This window comes from Aedes aegypti, chromosome 3, assembly GCF_002204515.2.
Source record: "Aedes aegypti strain LVP_AGWG chromosome 3, AaegL5.0 Primary Assembly, whole genome shotgun sequence".
NCBI classification, from domain to species: Eukaryota; Metazoa; Arthropoda; class Insecta; order Diptera; family Culicidae; genus Aedes; species Aedes aegypti.
Window position 1 is genome coordinate 39516698 of NC_035109.1, and position 12941 is coordinate 39529638.

General features: G+C 38.8%; 1 protein-coding gene across 1 annotated transcript in view; it reads right to left on the bottom strand.

Annotated features, from left to right (window-relative positions):
• Positions 1-12941, bottom strand: part of LOC5580271 (serine proteinase stubble) — a 112972-nt gene that overhangs the window by 24076 nt on the left and 75955 nt on the right. The window lies entirely within an intron of this gene.

Genomic DNA, 12941 nt, shown 5'->3' on the forward strand with positions numbered 1-12941 from the left:
ATACTATGAAGTAAAGACATTGAACTTATTGTTAGACTCCACAAAACGTTTATCTGTCTGAGATATCATTGCGGAAAATCGTCGAGAATGAATTTCAGCTACTAAAGGATCCATGACTAGCATTGAAACACTAGCATGCATAAACAAAGTTAACACACTTTTATTGAAATTTTTAAGGAACAATTGAAGTTTTCGGCAGACTTATATTGAAAAATAAATGCATAATAGTCTCTATATGAACTTTAAACACAAATAGCAACTGCAAAACGTGAATTGTACTCAAGTTTATACTGTTTTCTGACAGGAAGGAGCAAAATGAGTTATCTCTGCGGTGGTGCTGAATGAATATGGCATGCAGAAATGTACTAGAAAATTATAAACACCTGCATGAGAATACAACTTCCAAATCAAGCGCTATTGTCTCAATAAATACTTGTTCCATATGGGACATGTTGAAGAGCTAGTCCGCTAAGACCACGCAGATCCTAGCGAGGCTAGCCCATCCACATCCGATTGCAAATCATAAAGAAATACAATACAGTAGATGTCTCCTTCAACTGGGCAGCTAACTGACTGATACCTCAATCAGCAGCTGCAACTCTCTTTATTCATTCCAGGTATATATTTACAATTCAATCACACTTATCCAAATATCATACCTCTCGATAAATCTTCCACACTTTTACCTACGACGACGCATGCTTCTCAACCGACGATTCTTCTACCTGAGGTGCGACACTACCTCTATTCCAACAGGACAGATATGTCTTTATCGGCAGTAATCTAGTAATAAAAAAAATATTTTACGAAACATTGAGCAAAATAAAATAGCAGTGTTTTAATTTTGTCTGGACTGAGAAGATAACTAGTTAAGCTACATGTGGTGCACGAGCTACTGTTTGGTGACCACTGCTGAAAAACTATGTAATACGAAAATGTATCGTTTGTAGTGTAATAACAGCCTTTCAGAACAACTAATTGAGCAGAAGGAGAGAAAAAAAATACAGTAAGTGCCCACGGAATTATGCAATCCAATTAACACCAGAAACCAGGTCCACGCGTTCGCAAAATTTAGGCCACAACTTCGGCGGCACTGACTGGTGTCGATGATCAAGCCTTAGCATACATTTTTTGAGCGAAGAGGAAAGTAAGTACGAAAGTGAAATGCTAAAAATAGGGGCGGTCTCGGCCGGCGCCACCACTTTGTACTCCGTGAGCTGGACCACGCTTCCTTTCTAGGCCTAGGCCGCAGGCTCCGACTACAGCAACGCGTCTCGACAGTGATCGTCGATTATCTAATCGATCGGATGCGGAGGACAAGTCAAGAAGGTGGCGTGCTTTGCGCATCATTCGTTTAGGGGAAGTTGATTCAAAATGCCCACTTAAGATCAATCACATTTTGTATAATCTCGCAACAGGGGCCCAGATAGCCGTAGCGGTAAACGCGCAGCTATTCAGCCAAGACCAAGCTGAGGGTCGTGGGTTCGAATCCCACCGGTCTAGGATCTTTTCGGGTTGGAAATTTTCTCGACTTCCCAGGGCATATAGAGTATCTTCGTACCTGCCACACGATATACACATGCAAAAATGGTCATTGGCATAGTAAGCTCTCAGTTTAATAACTGTGGAAGTGCTCATAAGAACACTAAGCTGAGACGCAGGCTCTGTCCCAGTGGGGACATAACGCCAGAAAGAAGAAGAAGAAGAACCTCGAAACGTATCACAATAGTTTTAAGTTTTTTTTTTTTTTTTATTCAAAAACTTTTTCAGAACAATAGTTTACCAAACATAGTACTAGAAGAGTTCTGAGCCCGAGAACAATGTCTATTTCGTCTGAGTAAGAAAATATTTGAACTGTGTAAGAGAATATTTGAACAGTATGAAATTTCTGTAGAAATGCTCCGCTAAAATGTAATGGTAAGAGATGAGAATTCTAGGCATGGTATTACACTGATTGGTATTACACTCGGTACCTAAGTTTGACAGATCGTATTCCAGATTTTGCTCTATTAGCATTTGTGCCATATAATTCTGGACAACTGTAAACGACATGAACAATCACGAAATAAAAACCTCCATATTCCTTGCGATTGCCTTATGGCACATAAGGTAATAGCGTTAGCGTTAGCGTAGTTACGGTATACTTCGTAGATTGGATACTAGCAACATTCATGTTTCTTTTTAATAATCTCATCCTGACTACTTTCAAGAACAAGGCAGGGGAGTATACCTTGTTCAAATCATAAACAAGAATACTAAAAGCATGAATATCGCTATTCCCGGCCACGCCCATCTTTACCGTAACTTGGGATAGGGGAAGGAAATGTTGATGTAGCAAATGGCACATAAGGTAATCGATCAAAATCTAGAATGCCTTGAAAAGTGTAACGGGATTTGTCAAATTTGGGTACCATTGGTAGTTCCAAGGGACAAAATGTAGTACTAGAAGTAGTACCCTGAGAGAGACTCGCGAAGTGGAAAAATATCAACGTCCCAGATTCCGCTGTCACGAAATGTCAAATGCAGCCCGTCGTTTTTATAGCTGCAAAAGTGAAATGTATTGTATTAAAAAAACTGTTATTGAAAACCTCAGTTTTTTCTAAAGTTGTTGGTAAATCTAAACATAATATTAGTTATTTCTTATGTCTGCTACCTTTGCTGGCACGAAAATTCACTCAAAGGCTATTTATGATTGGTGTGATGCAAACGCAATCATTTTTTGCTGAGAGGTCCATGTGAGGTTTTGAACGGCTTGCGCATGATTGATATAAACACAAAGTGGAATGGGGCTCTGCACTATTTTGATAATGCATGGGATTTTGACGTTCATTGGCCTTGTTGTTTACTAATTTCATGGTAGAGTAAAAGAGATAGGATGATTTTTGTGCAGATCCCAATAAGAAAAAACTCAGCAATCACAGAAAAAGAAAACCGTCTTCGCGAGTCTTGTCTCAGGTAGTACTCATAGAGCTTAGTGACATTTGAACACACGAACACTCGCATACGCTCATTATACACAGTTTGTTTATGTTTTCCTCAGCGAAACTTGCACACGCTTTCAATACTCATCAAAATACATATGGAAATATTACCCAATTTGAAATTGTTCTACCTAGATTTTTGGTGTTTTTTGAGACAGAGTGCATATAATTTTCCTCTGAGTTTCACAACTACATTTACACTAGAGCACCCACTCCATTAAGCGTGATAACCTTTATTCTGATCCCGACTAGTATGTATTTATGACACGAACGTCTTTATTTCGTTTTTGATTTAACCCCATTAGTGCATTCTGGACCATCTTACTCTACTAAGGAGTGTATCGAAAAGTAGTCGCAAACATTCAAAACGTTATATCTTAGAGCATAGTTCATCTTTTTAAATGCATTTTTCACGCAAATCTTCATAATGTCATCAAATTTTGAAGCAACTAAAAAAATATTGTATTATATGCAGTTTTAATATAAAGACAACAAGGTTTATAGAGCATGGAAAATGAAATCTTGCACAAAATTCCATTTTTGAAGTGTTTTCTGAAGATTCGGTGATTCGTATTGAACAAAATTTATATCAAACAAAATAGGATGAAAAGCTTATTCTATCGAAAAATATGTCTACTTCATACTGCATGTAAAACGGATTTCAAAAAAATAAATTTTTGTTTTAAGAAAGCTCAAGTATTGGATTAAAGTCGGTTTTTGAAAGTCACTTTTGTATAATCAACTTTTGAAGCTCTGTCATATACAGCGGTAATGGTATAGAGTACCATATTTTGCTTACTTTACCTCATAAAAATGCAAAGAAACTTTTCCAATCAAGAAACATTTTTTTATTCGTTCCAATCATTCGATATTACCATTAACGTGTAGAAAGAAAAAATCGAAAAACGAGGTCCTTAAAAATCGACTTTTTTCGATTTTTGTATTTGCTCTCAAATGCTTGATAATGTATATTTCTCGATTACTTTTTCAAATCGACGTAAGTAACTGCCAAACGGTTTTGAGAAAATTAACTCAGAAGGATCACAACCTGTTTTCTAAAACTGTTTTAAAATAAATCACCTTTTTAACATTTTTTCGACGTGTACATTGCTCAAATTTTGCATACAATGAGCTCGCGTTCAAAAACTATGGAGTTCCTTTTATTTCACACAAGAATTTTATGACAAAATGATAAGTCGTTTCATTCAGTTACTTGCGACGTTTTTCTACCAGTGTAAAATCGGCTCAAGTAGTGTTTTGTTTTGATTCGTGGTTAAGTCACTTTTTCTCTCCATACAGCGGGGCGGCGAATGTAGTGGTTAGGTTGCGAAAGTTGAAAATCTTACTTTCGTCGTTTTGTAAATTCGGAAATTAAACGTTCTAAAAGTGAAAAATCGAGTTGGTTCAAAGCGAAACGTGTTGAATTTTGTCTGCGAAACACGTAGGATCGATAAAGTAAGTTTGTATACTTTTTTGACTTGAGTCTAAATGAATAAGTTTTCGAGATTTCAATATATTGTTTGCACTATGTCATGAGAGTTGTGACACAGAATATATTAGCATATCAAAAATCATTTTTTCTTAAAATTTAACACATTTTTCAACAAATCACTTTTTTCAGAGGTGTGCAAGATTTTCATCGACATCTGTTAGTAATTTCAAAATTATCATACAAATTGCCACTTTATTGCAACAATAACCACATAATAATTTTTAAATACATTGTTAAGTACTTTTGATCAAAAAATTTTTTGTGGGTTCAACCCAATATTTTTGAGACTGTTTTGAATGTTTGCGACTACTTTTCGATACACTCCTTACCTCTTCAGGTGGTGGTCATTCATTCATGCACGCACTTCACCTGGACAGTCAGCGGATCTCAGAGGTGTGCTCCGATGGGAAAACAAAACTGGAAAGCCATCCATCACACAGTGCAGCCCGGGGACAGCAATCTGCGTGACGTGTTCGATCGTTCGATACGCCCATGACCCACGTGGACGCGCGTCAAGTGAAGCACGCGGAAATGCTCGATGCGTTGTTTTGGTTGTTGACTCAAACGGAACTTGTTAAGGCAGGTCTAGTAGTTACAAGAAATAAATCATAGACGGGGGGAACCGGGGAACGAAGATAAGGGGTTCAAAGAAATGTGCATCGCAGGAACCAGCCGCATTGCCATGGCGACCACCGAGTATAGGGCCGATGGCAGCAAAACCATGTAATGTGGATGGCAAAACAAACAACTCGATCATCGCCGCGCCGCCGCCGCCGCCGCCTGCTTTGCTTTGGTTGGTTGTAAACTTGGTTGTAGAGCAAAAAGAGACAATTACGTCAAACCAGAGGTCTGAATGATTGGACAGACTCGGCTTGACTTGACTGACTGCATATTAGGGTGCGGATTATTTTTCGAAAGTTTTCAATACTAAAAGTTTGTATGTTCTACTGAATTCAAATCAAATTAAGCATGAGCATTGAAGACCCACTATTCGTAGTTGCTATTCCGTGGTTAGGATGGATTTAGAAGTTACACAATCTGGATTCATCATGCTATGTGATGGGGTTGGTGTCAGGCTCTGCAAGCCGGCCGTAAAAACCGAACCGGGACAATCGGCGAAGACCACAGCGATGTAAAGGGACTAGCGATTGGAAGCTCGGTACGCAAAACTATAAATCTCTCCGTGCTGAAGGACCGCATATTCGGCATCTTAGCGTCACAGGAAGTGTGTTAGAAAGGTTCAAAGGTGCGCACGTTTAGAGCTACCAGAGCTGCGGCAACACACACGAGCTGGGAACAGCTTTTATAGTGATGGCCGGGTGGTGGGCGATCAATGAGAGAATGTGCAAGTTGAGGCTTGAAGGCCGGTTCTTCAACTTCAGTATAATAAACGTACACAGCCCTCACTCCTGAAGCACTGATGATGAGAAAGACGCTTTTATTCCCAAGAAACATCATTACTGGAAACTACTTAAATGAGTTTAACGTCTAGGTGTTAGTCGCAGATTTTTTTTTCAGGTCCGATCTTGATTTTTTCCACGCTATAGAGCATTTTTTACCCAGTCATAGCATTCCATTGAAACGGTATGACGTCACCAATCGTCCCCTCAATGTTTATTCTGATTTTACGCTGTACTAATACAATCATACAACGACTTTCTCCTCACCTCCTCCATACTACATTAGACCTGAACACCTGCCTGAAACGCGAGGCAGCAAAAGTTGGACTGGTGGTGAATGCGACGAAGACAAGGTTTATGCTAGAAGGTAGGGCTCAGCGTGACAGAGCTCGCCTAGCAGTGTTACAATAGACGGGGATACGTTCGAAGTTGTCGATGAGTTCGTCTACTTTGGATCCTTGCTGACGGCTGACAATAACCTTAGCCGTAAAATACGGAGGCACATCATCAGTGGAAGTCGGGGCTACTATAGCCGAGCCTCCACAAGAAGCTGCTCGAGGAGGACTTACAAAGACACCGACACGTTAAATGCTCCCAGTGGACGATTTGCCCTTTGAAGGAAGCACCACACTAGACAACGGACTAGCATGCAACGCCCAGTGGTACAGTCGAAATACATTTCTGACGAAAAGTTTTCCGGACTGAAGTGGGAATTGAACCCACACCCCTTGACTCGATGCGGCTAAATGCTTGGTAACACTAACCGCACGGCCACGAAGCCCACAAAGACTTGCAAGCAGTCTTCGAACGTTGGGTGCTTAGGACGATCTATGGCGGTGTGCTGGAAAACGGTGTGTGGCGGCGAAGGATGAACCACGAAAGCTGAAAAGATTGCGTCCAAATCTCTGACCGACACAGAGGTAAGATATTGTCAAACTGAAATAGAAGCGCTTGCGCTAGTATGGGCTGTAAAGAAATTTCAAAGATACCTTCTAGGGAGATCTTTTGAATTGGTAACTGACTGTAAAGCATTACAATATCTATCTACTGCCAGATCCCGCCCTTGTGCACGCATCGAGCTGTGGATTTTGCACCTACAAGCGTTTGAGTATAAAGTTATTCATGTTGCTGATGAATGTATCGCTGCAGATGCATTGTCGCGTTTGGCCACTTCAAACCCACATCCTTTCGATCAAAATGAAGAACTTATAATTCGAAAAATAGCAGTATTTGTAGCAAATACAATGGTTTTAGATTGGCAGCAAATAGAAGATGCCTCTAAAGAGAATGAAGAAATTCGTAAAATAATAGCGCTTCTTGATTCCAACCGGCAACGAGAACTACCTGTTCCATATCGGGTCATTGCGAACGAATTGTGCCATATTGGAGACGTTCTTATGCGAGTAGATTGATTAGTTGTTCCCTCGAAACTGGTACTGGATCTAGCCCATGATGGTCATCCAGGCAGCCGCATGATGAAAAGCCATCTACGTAGTTCAGTATGGTGGCCTTAGATCCAAGTTGAAGAGTTGGTAAGAAATTATCGCGGATGTTGTTTAGTATCTGCACCGGACGCACCTGAGCCAATGAGCCAAATCCAATTCAAATCCAATCCAAATCCCATCCAAATTCAATCCAAATTCAGTCCAAAACTAATCCAAGTCCACTCCAAATCCAATTCAATCCAAATCCAATTCAAATCCAAATCCAAATCCAATTAAAATCCAATCCAAATCCAATACCAATAAAATCCAAATCCAACCAAATCCCATCCAAATCCAATTCAAATCCAATCCAAATCTAATACAAATCTAATCCAAATAAAATTTAAATCTAAATCAAAACCAAATCCAATCAAAATCTAATCCAAATCCAATACAAATTCGATTCAAATCTCAATTTAAATCAAATCCAATCCAAATCCAATCCAAATCCAATCCAAATCCAATCCAAATCCAATCCAAATCCAATCCAAATCCAATCCAAATCCAATCCAAATCCAATCCAAATCCAATCCAAATCCAATCCAAATCCAATCCAAATCCAATCCAAATCCAATCCAAATCCAATCCAAATCCAATCCAAATCCAATCCAAATCCAATCCAAATCCAATCCAAATCCAATCCAAATCCAATCCAAATCCAATCCAAATCCAATCCAAATCCAATCCAAATCCAATCCAAATCCAATCCAAATCCAATCCAAATCCAATCCAAATCCAATCCAAATCCAATCCAAATCCAATCCAAATCCAATCCAAATCCAATCCAAATCCAATCCAAATCCAATCCAAATCCAATCCAAATCCAATCCAAATCCAATCCAAATCCAATCCAAATCCAATCCAAATCCAATCCAAATCCAATCCAAATCCAATCCAAATCCAATCCAAATCCAATCCAAATCCAATCCAAATCCAATCCAAATCCAATCCAAATCCAATCCAAATCCAATCCAAATCCAATCCAAATCCAATCCAAATCCAATCCAAATCCAATCCAAATCCAATCCAAATCCAATCCAAATCCAATCCAAATCCAATCCAAATCCAATCCAAATCCAATCCAAATCCAATCCAAATCCAATCCAAATCCAATCCAAATCCAATCCAAATCCAATCCAAATCCAATCCAAATCCAATCCAAATCCAATCCAAATCCAATCCAAATCCAATCCAAATCCAATCCAAATCCAATCCAAATCCAATCCAAATCCAATCCAAATCCAATCCAAATCCAATCCAAATCCAATCCAAATCCAATCCAAATCCAATCCAAATCCAATCCAAATCCAATCCAAATCCAATCCAAATCCAATCCAAATCCAATCCAAATCCAATCCAAATCCAATCCAAATCCAATCCAAATCCAATCCAAATCCAATCCAAATCCAATCCAAATCCAATCCAAATCCAATCCAATCCAAATCCAATCCAAATCCAATCCAAATCCAATCCAAATCCAATCCAAATCCAATCCAAATCCAATCCAAATCCAATCCAAATCCAATCCAAATCCAATCCAAATCCAATCCAAATCCAATCCAAATCCAATCCAAATCCAATCCAAATCCAATCCAAATCCAATCCAAATCCAATCCAAATCCAATCCAAATCCAATCCAAATCCAATCCAAATCCAATCCAAATCCAAACCCAATCCAAATCAAATCCAAATCCAATCTAATCCAATCAAATCCAATCCAATCCAAATGCAATCCAAATCCAATAGGGCGATATTCAAATCTGAAAAGGCAATAGATGACTCTTTTTCAGTGGTAGTAAAAACAAAATCCTGAAGCAAAGAGAGCACAATGGAAGATGAACTAAACACAAAAAGTTATGTATTCATATTACGCTTGATTTCTAATCACTACTTTTTCGATCCAGTTTCCTAATTGCAAGTAATTTACGTTTTTCATTATTTCCCATACGTTTTGACAATTCACCGACTACCATTCTTCCATGAGCTTGTGTTTGAAATTTGAGAAATTTGAGAATCCAGCGTAGCGTGATCAGTGAAAGGAATACACACAACAGTGTCGCCGCGGCCAGCACAGATAAACTGAATGTTCCAAGGGTTGTTGTCTGTACTTTTTGCCACTGGCGCCAACTGTTAGCGATTAAGATCAAAATAAACAGTCGTTACCCTATTCAAAACCAATCTAAATCTACTCCAAATACATTCCAAATCCAATCCAAATCCACTCCAAATCCACTACAAATCCAATCCAATCCAAATCCAATTCAAATTCAATTCAAATTTAATTCAATCCAAATCTACTATAAATCCAAACGAAATATTATCCAAATCTAATCCAATACAAATATAAATCAAATACCGAAATCCCTAGGTAGGGGCCCAGATAGCCGTAGCGGTAAACGCGCAGCTATTCAGCAAGACCAAGCTGAGGGTCGTGGGTTCGAATCCCACCGGTCGAGGATCTTTTCGGGTTGGAAATTTTCTCGACTTCCCAGGGCATAGAGTATCATCGTACCTGCCACACGATATACACATGCAAAAATGGTCAATTGGCATAGAAAGCTCTCAGTTAATAACTGTGGAAGTGCTCATAAGAACACTAAGCTGAGAAGCAGGCTTTGTCCCAGTTGGGACGTACCGCCAGAAAGAAGAAGAACCGAAATCCCTATACAATCCAGATTCAAATCCATTCCAATCCAACTCTTGTCCAAATCCAATAGGGTAACGACTGTTTATTTCGTTCTTAATCGCTAACAGTTGGCGCCAGCGGCAAAAAGTAAAGGCAACAACCTTTCGAACATTCAGTTTCTTTCACCGGCCGCCGAGCGATGACACTGTAGTTTGTATTCCTCCCACTGATCACGCTACGCTGGATTCTCAAATTTCTCAAACTTTCAACACAAGCGCATGGAAGAATGGTAGTCGGAGAACTGTCAAAACGAATAAAAAATAATGAAAAACGTAAATTACTTGCAATTTGGAAACTGGATCAAAAAAGTAGTGATTAGAAATCATGTGTAAAGTGAATACATAACTTTTTGTGTTTAGTTCATCTTCCGTAGAGCTTTCTTTGCTTCAGAATTTCGTTTGTACTACCACGGAAAAAGAGCCATCTATTGCCTTTTCAGATTTGAATATCGCTCTATTGCCTTTTCAGATTTGAATATCGCTCTATTCAAATGCATTCCAAATCGAATTAAAACTAACTACTCAGGTTGTGTGTTTTGTTGATGCATTGGGATATTTATCAACTATTTCATCATGCTTTTGTCATGCCAATATTTTTTCGGGACATAAGAGTAATTATTTATTTGAAAATTAACTAATTGACAATTAACTATTGATGTTTCAGACTCAATACTTTCCTTTCATTTATCAAATAACCTTTACCATCTGCATTTTGGCCAGAATTGAGTTGATATCAGTTTTAGGCATAACTTCCAATAATCTTTCAGCTGCACTAATGAGACAACACTTTTTGTTCGGTGAAATTAGGAAAAAAAAAACACCAAGTGATGAAAAGTAATCGCACGTCAGTCCCACTGCAGGTTTCTGAACCATGTAACACAAAATTGAACCGTGTTTTGGTCATCTTTATATCTTTTACGGAGAGGTAACGGAGTGAAAGGCAAATTGTGAAAGTTCCGTTAAGATTGAAACATGTTCCAATCTCCTGGATTTTTTGAATATTTGTATGCAAAACTAGTTTGAAAACTTCTCAGTCGAATTTCTCAATGCCTACTTTTTACAGATGGGACTGACTTGCGATTCACGGCAGTATAGTGCTAATGAAAAGAATGAAAAGAACTAATAAGTTTGATACAGATTTATGTAAGGATGAATATTTTATAATACACAGAGAAGGTAGCGATTGTACGGTAGAATCTATGGAATCAGGAAAACAATAAAGGAGGAATGTTAGTCACCTCAAACGAGTGGTAAAGATATAAGCGAAGATGAAACTCAGAGGACTAGGAAGAGGATTCGCATAGAGCCGCATCATTTCGAAGATTATATTGGACACTAATCCGATAAAAATCAAAAGTGCTATTATAGAAACTTGATTATTGTGCTCTGCAAGATAAATCCACGTAATGCGATTATCTGAAAATGTCGATATACCGTCGCAGTGATAATGAAAATCACCAAATGTTACAGATTTAGCAAATTTGAAACATTTGTGTCCTTGAAGGACGAAAAAATCCAAGCCTACTTGAATTTTGACGTTGCGAAATATTTCAACCAAATCGCCATACAAAAACCGAGTGTTCGGAATATGAGTCTGTTCGGAATTTGAGACAAAACGGTATTATGATTTGAAAATTCACATTCAAGTCGCTTGCGGCACCTTTAGATCTTAATATTTTTGGCTCAAACTTTGAGTTTCCTCTTTTTATGTGATTTGAACTCAGAAGAGCACACCAACTTTTGAGTTTCAGAGCATTCCAAAAATAAGCCGCACCCTACTGCGGATGGATTGTTGGTTAACACGCACGTGCAAATAGATACCCGAGATAAGTGCTCGCTTGAGAGGCGTTAAATTGTACTGTGTGCATATCTCACGCGTCAAAACCACTTTTTGCGGTACCCAATCAATAGTGGGTTTGGGTTGGCGGAAGCACATGGATGAATAGGTCGAGCAATCATGGAAGATAAAAAAATCCGATAAATTCAATCGCCCTGAATCATAGGTTCCCAAACTGTGGGTAGCGATCCTTTGGGGGTCTGTTGGGTGGGTCGCGCTAGGAAAAGTTTAGGAACCAATTGGCTGGATCAAAGCCCGCAAGCGTAGTCCTATTGAGATTGATACACCCTTTTTCTTGTTTGAGAGAGATAATTTCTGCTGGATTGGTACCGACACTACAATAAGTATCAAAGCGTCGGCCTCGCCAGTGAAAGTGACTTATGGATTGACAGATTTGCGCAACATGTCTCACGAAGAATGGAAGCAATTTTAACGATTTGGTGAGGCAGGCAGGGCGCGTGGCGTCGAATGCGATAATCCGATAATTCCGGATGTTGGGAGTCAATGAAAAGACGGTTATGTTGGAGATTAAGATCTATTGAGAGTTCGTATAGACAGGTAAGCTGACTGTGTAAGGCTGGTTACTTTTGACCTACTTCAATACCATGTTACACAAGACTTATATTTATGCATAAAAGAACATGACACATTAATTGCCCATAAACGAAAGCGGTATAGAAATTAAATTGAGCTATTACAATAACTGTTTATGCAACAAGCCTATGAATGGTGTACGAATAAAGCATTTATCTAACCAAGCTTGTAGAGCTTGTTTGATACGTAAAACAAGAGCACTGGACTTATAAGAAGTCATTATGATTGCTATTGTAAGTTCATCTTATACTGAGGAAATCTGTCCTGAGAATGAAGGTACCAAAAAGTTTGTATGCGCAAATTGCGGGGCAACCATAAATCTAACTTTTGGGATTGCCCTTCGCGCAAACGAATTTCCCAGGCAGAATCTTCAACAATTCGAAAAGAAATACCCAAGGTAATTCATAATGCCGATGTTGTCGCAGGTAATTATTATTCCTTCATTTTTTGAAAGTACAGGAAAGTGGT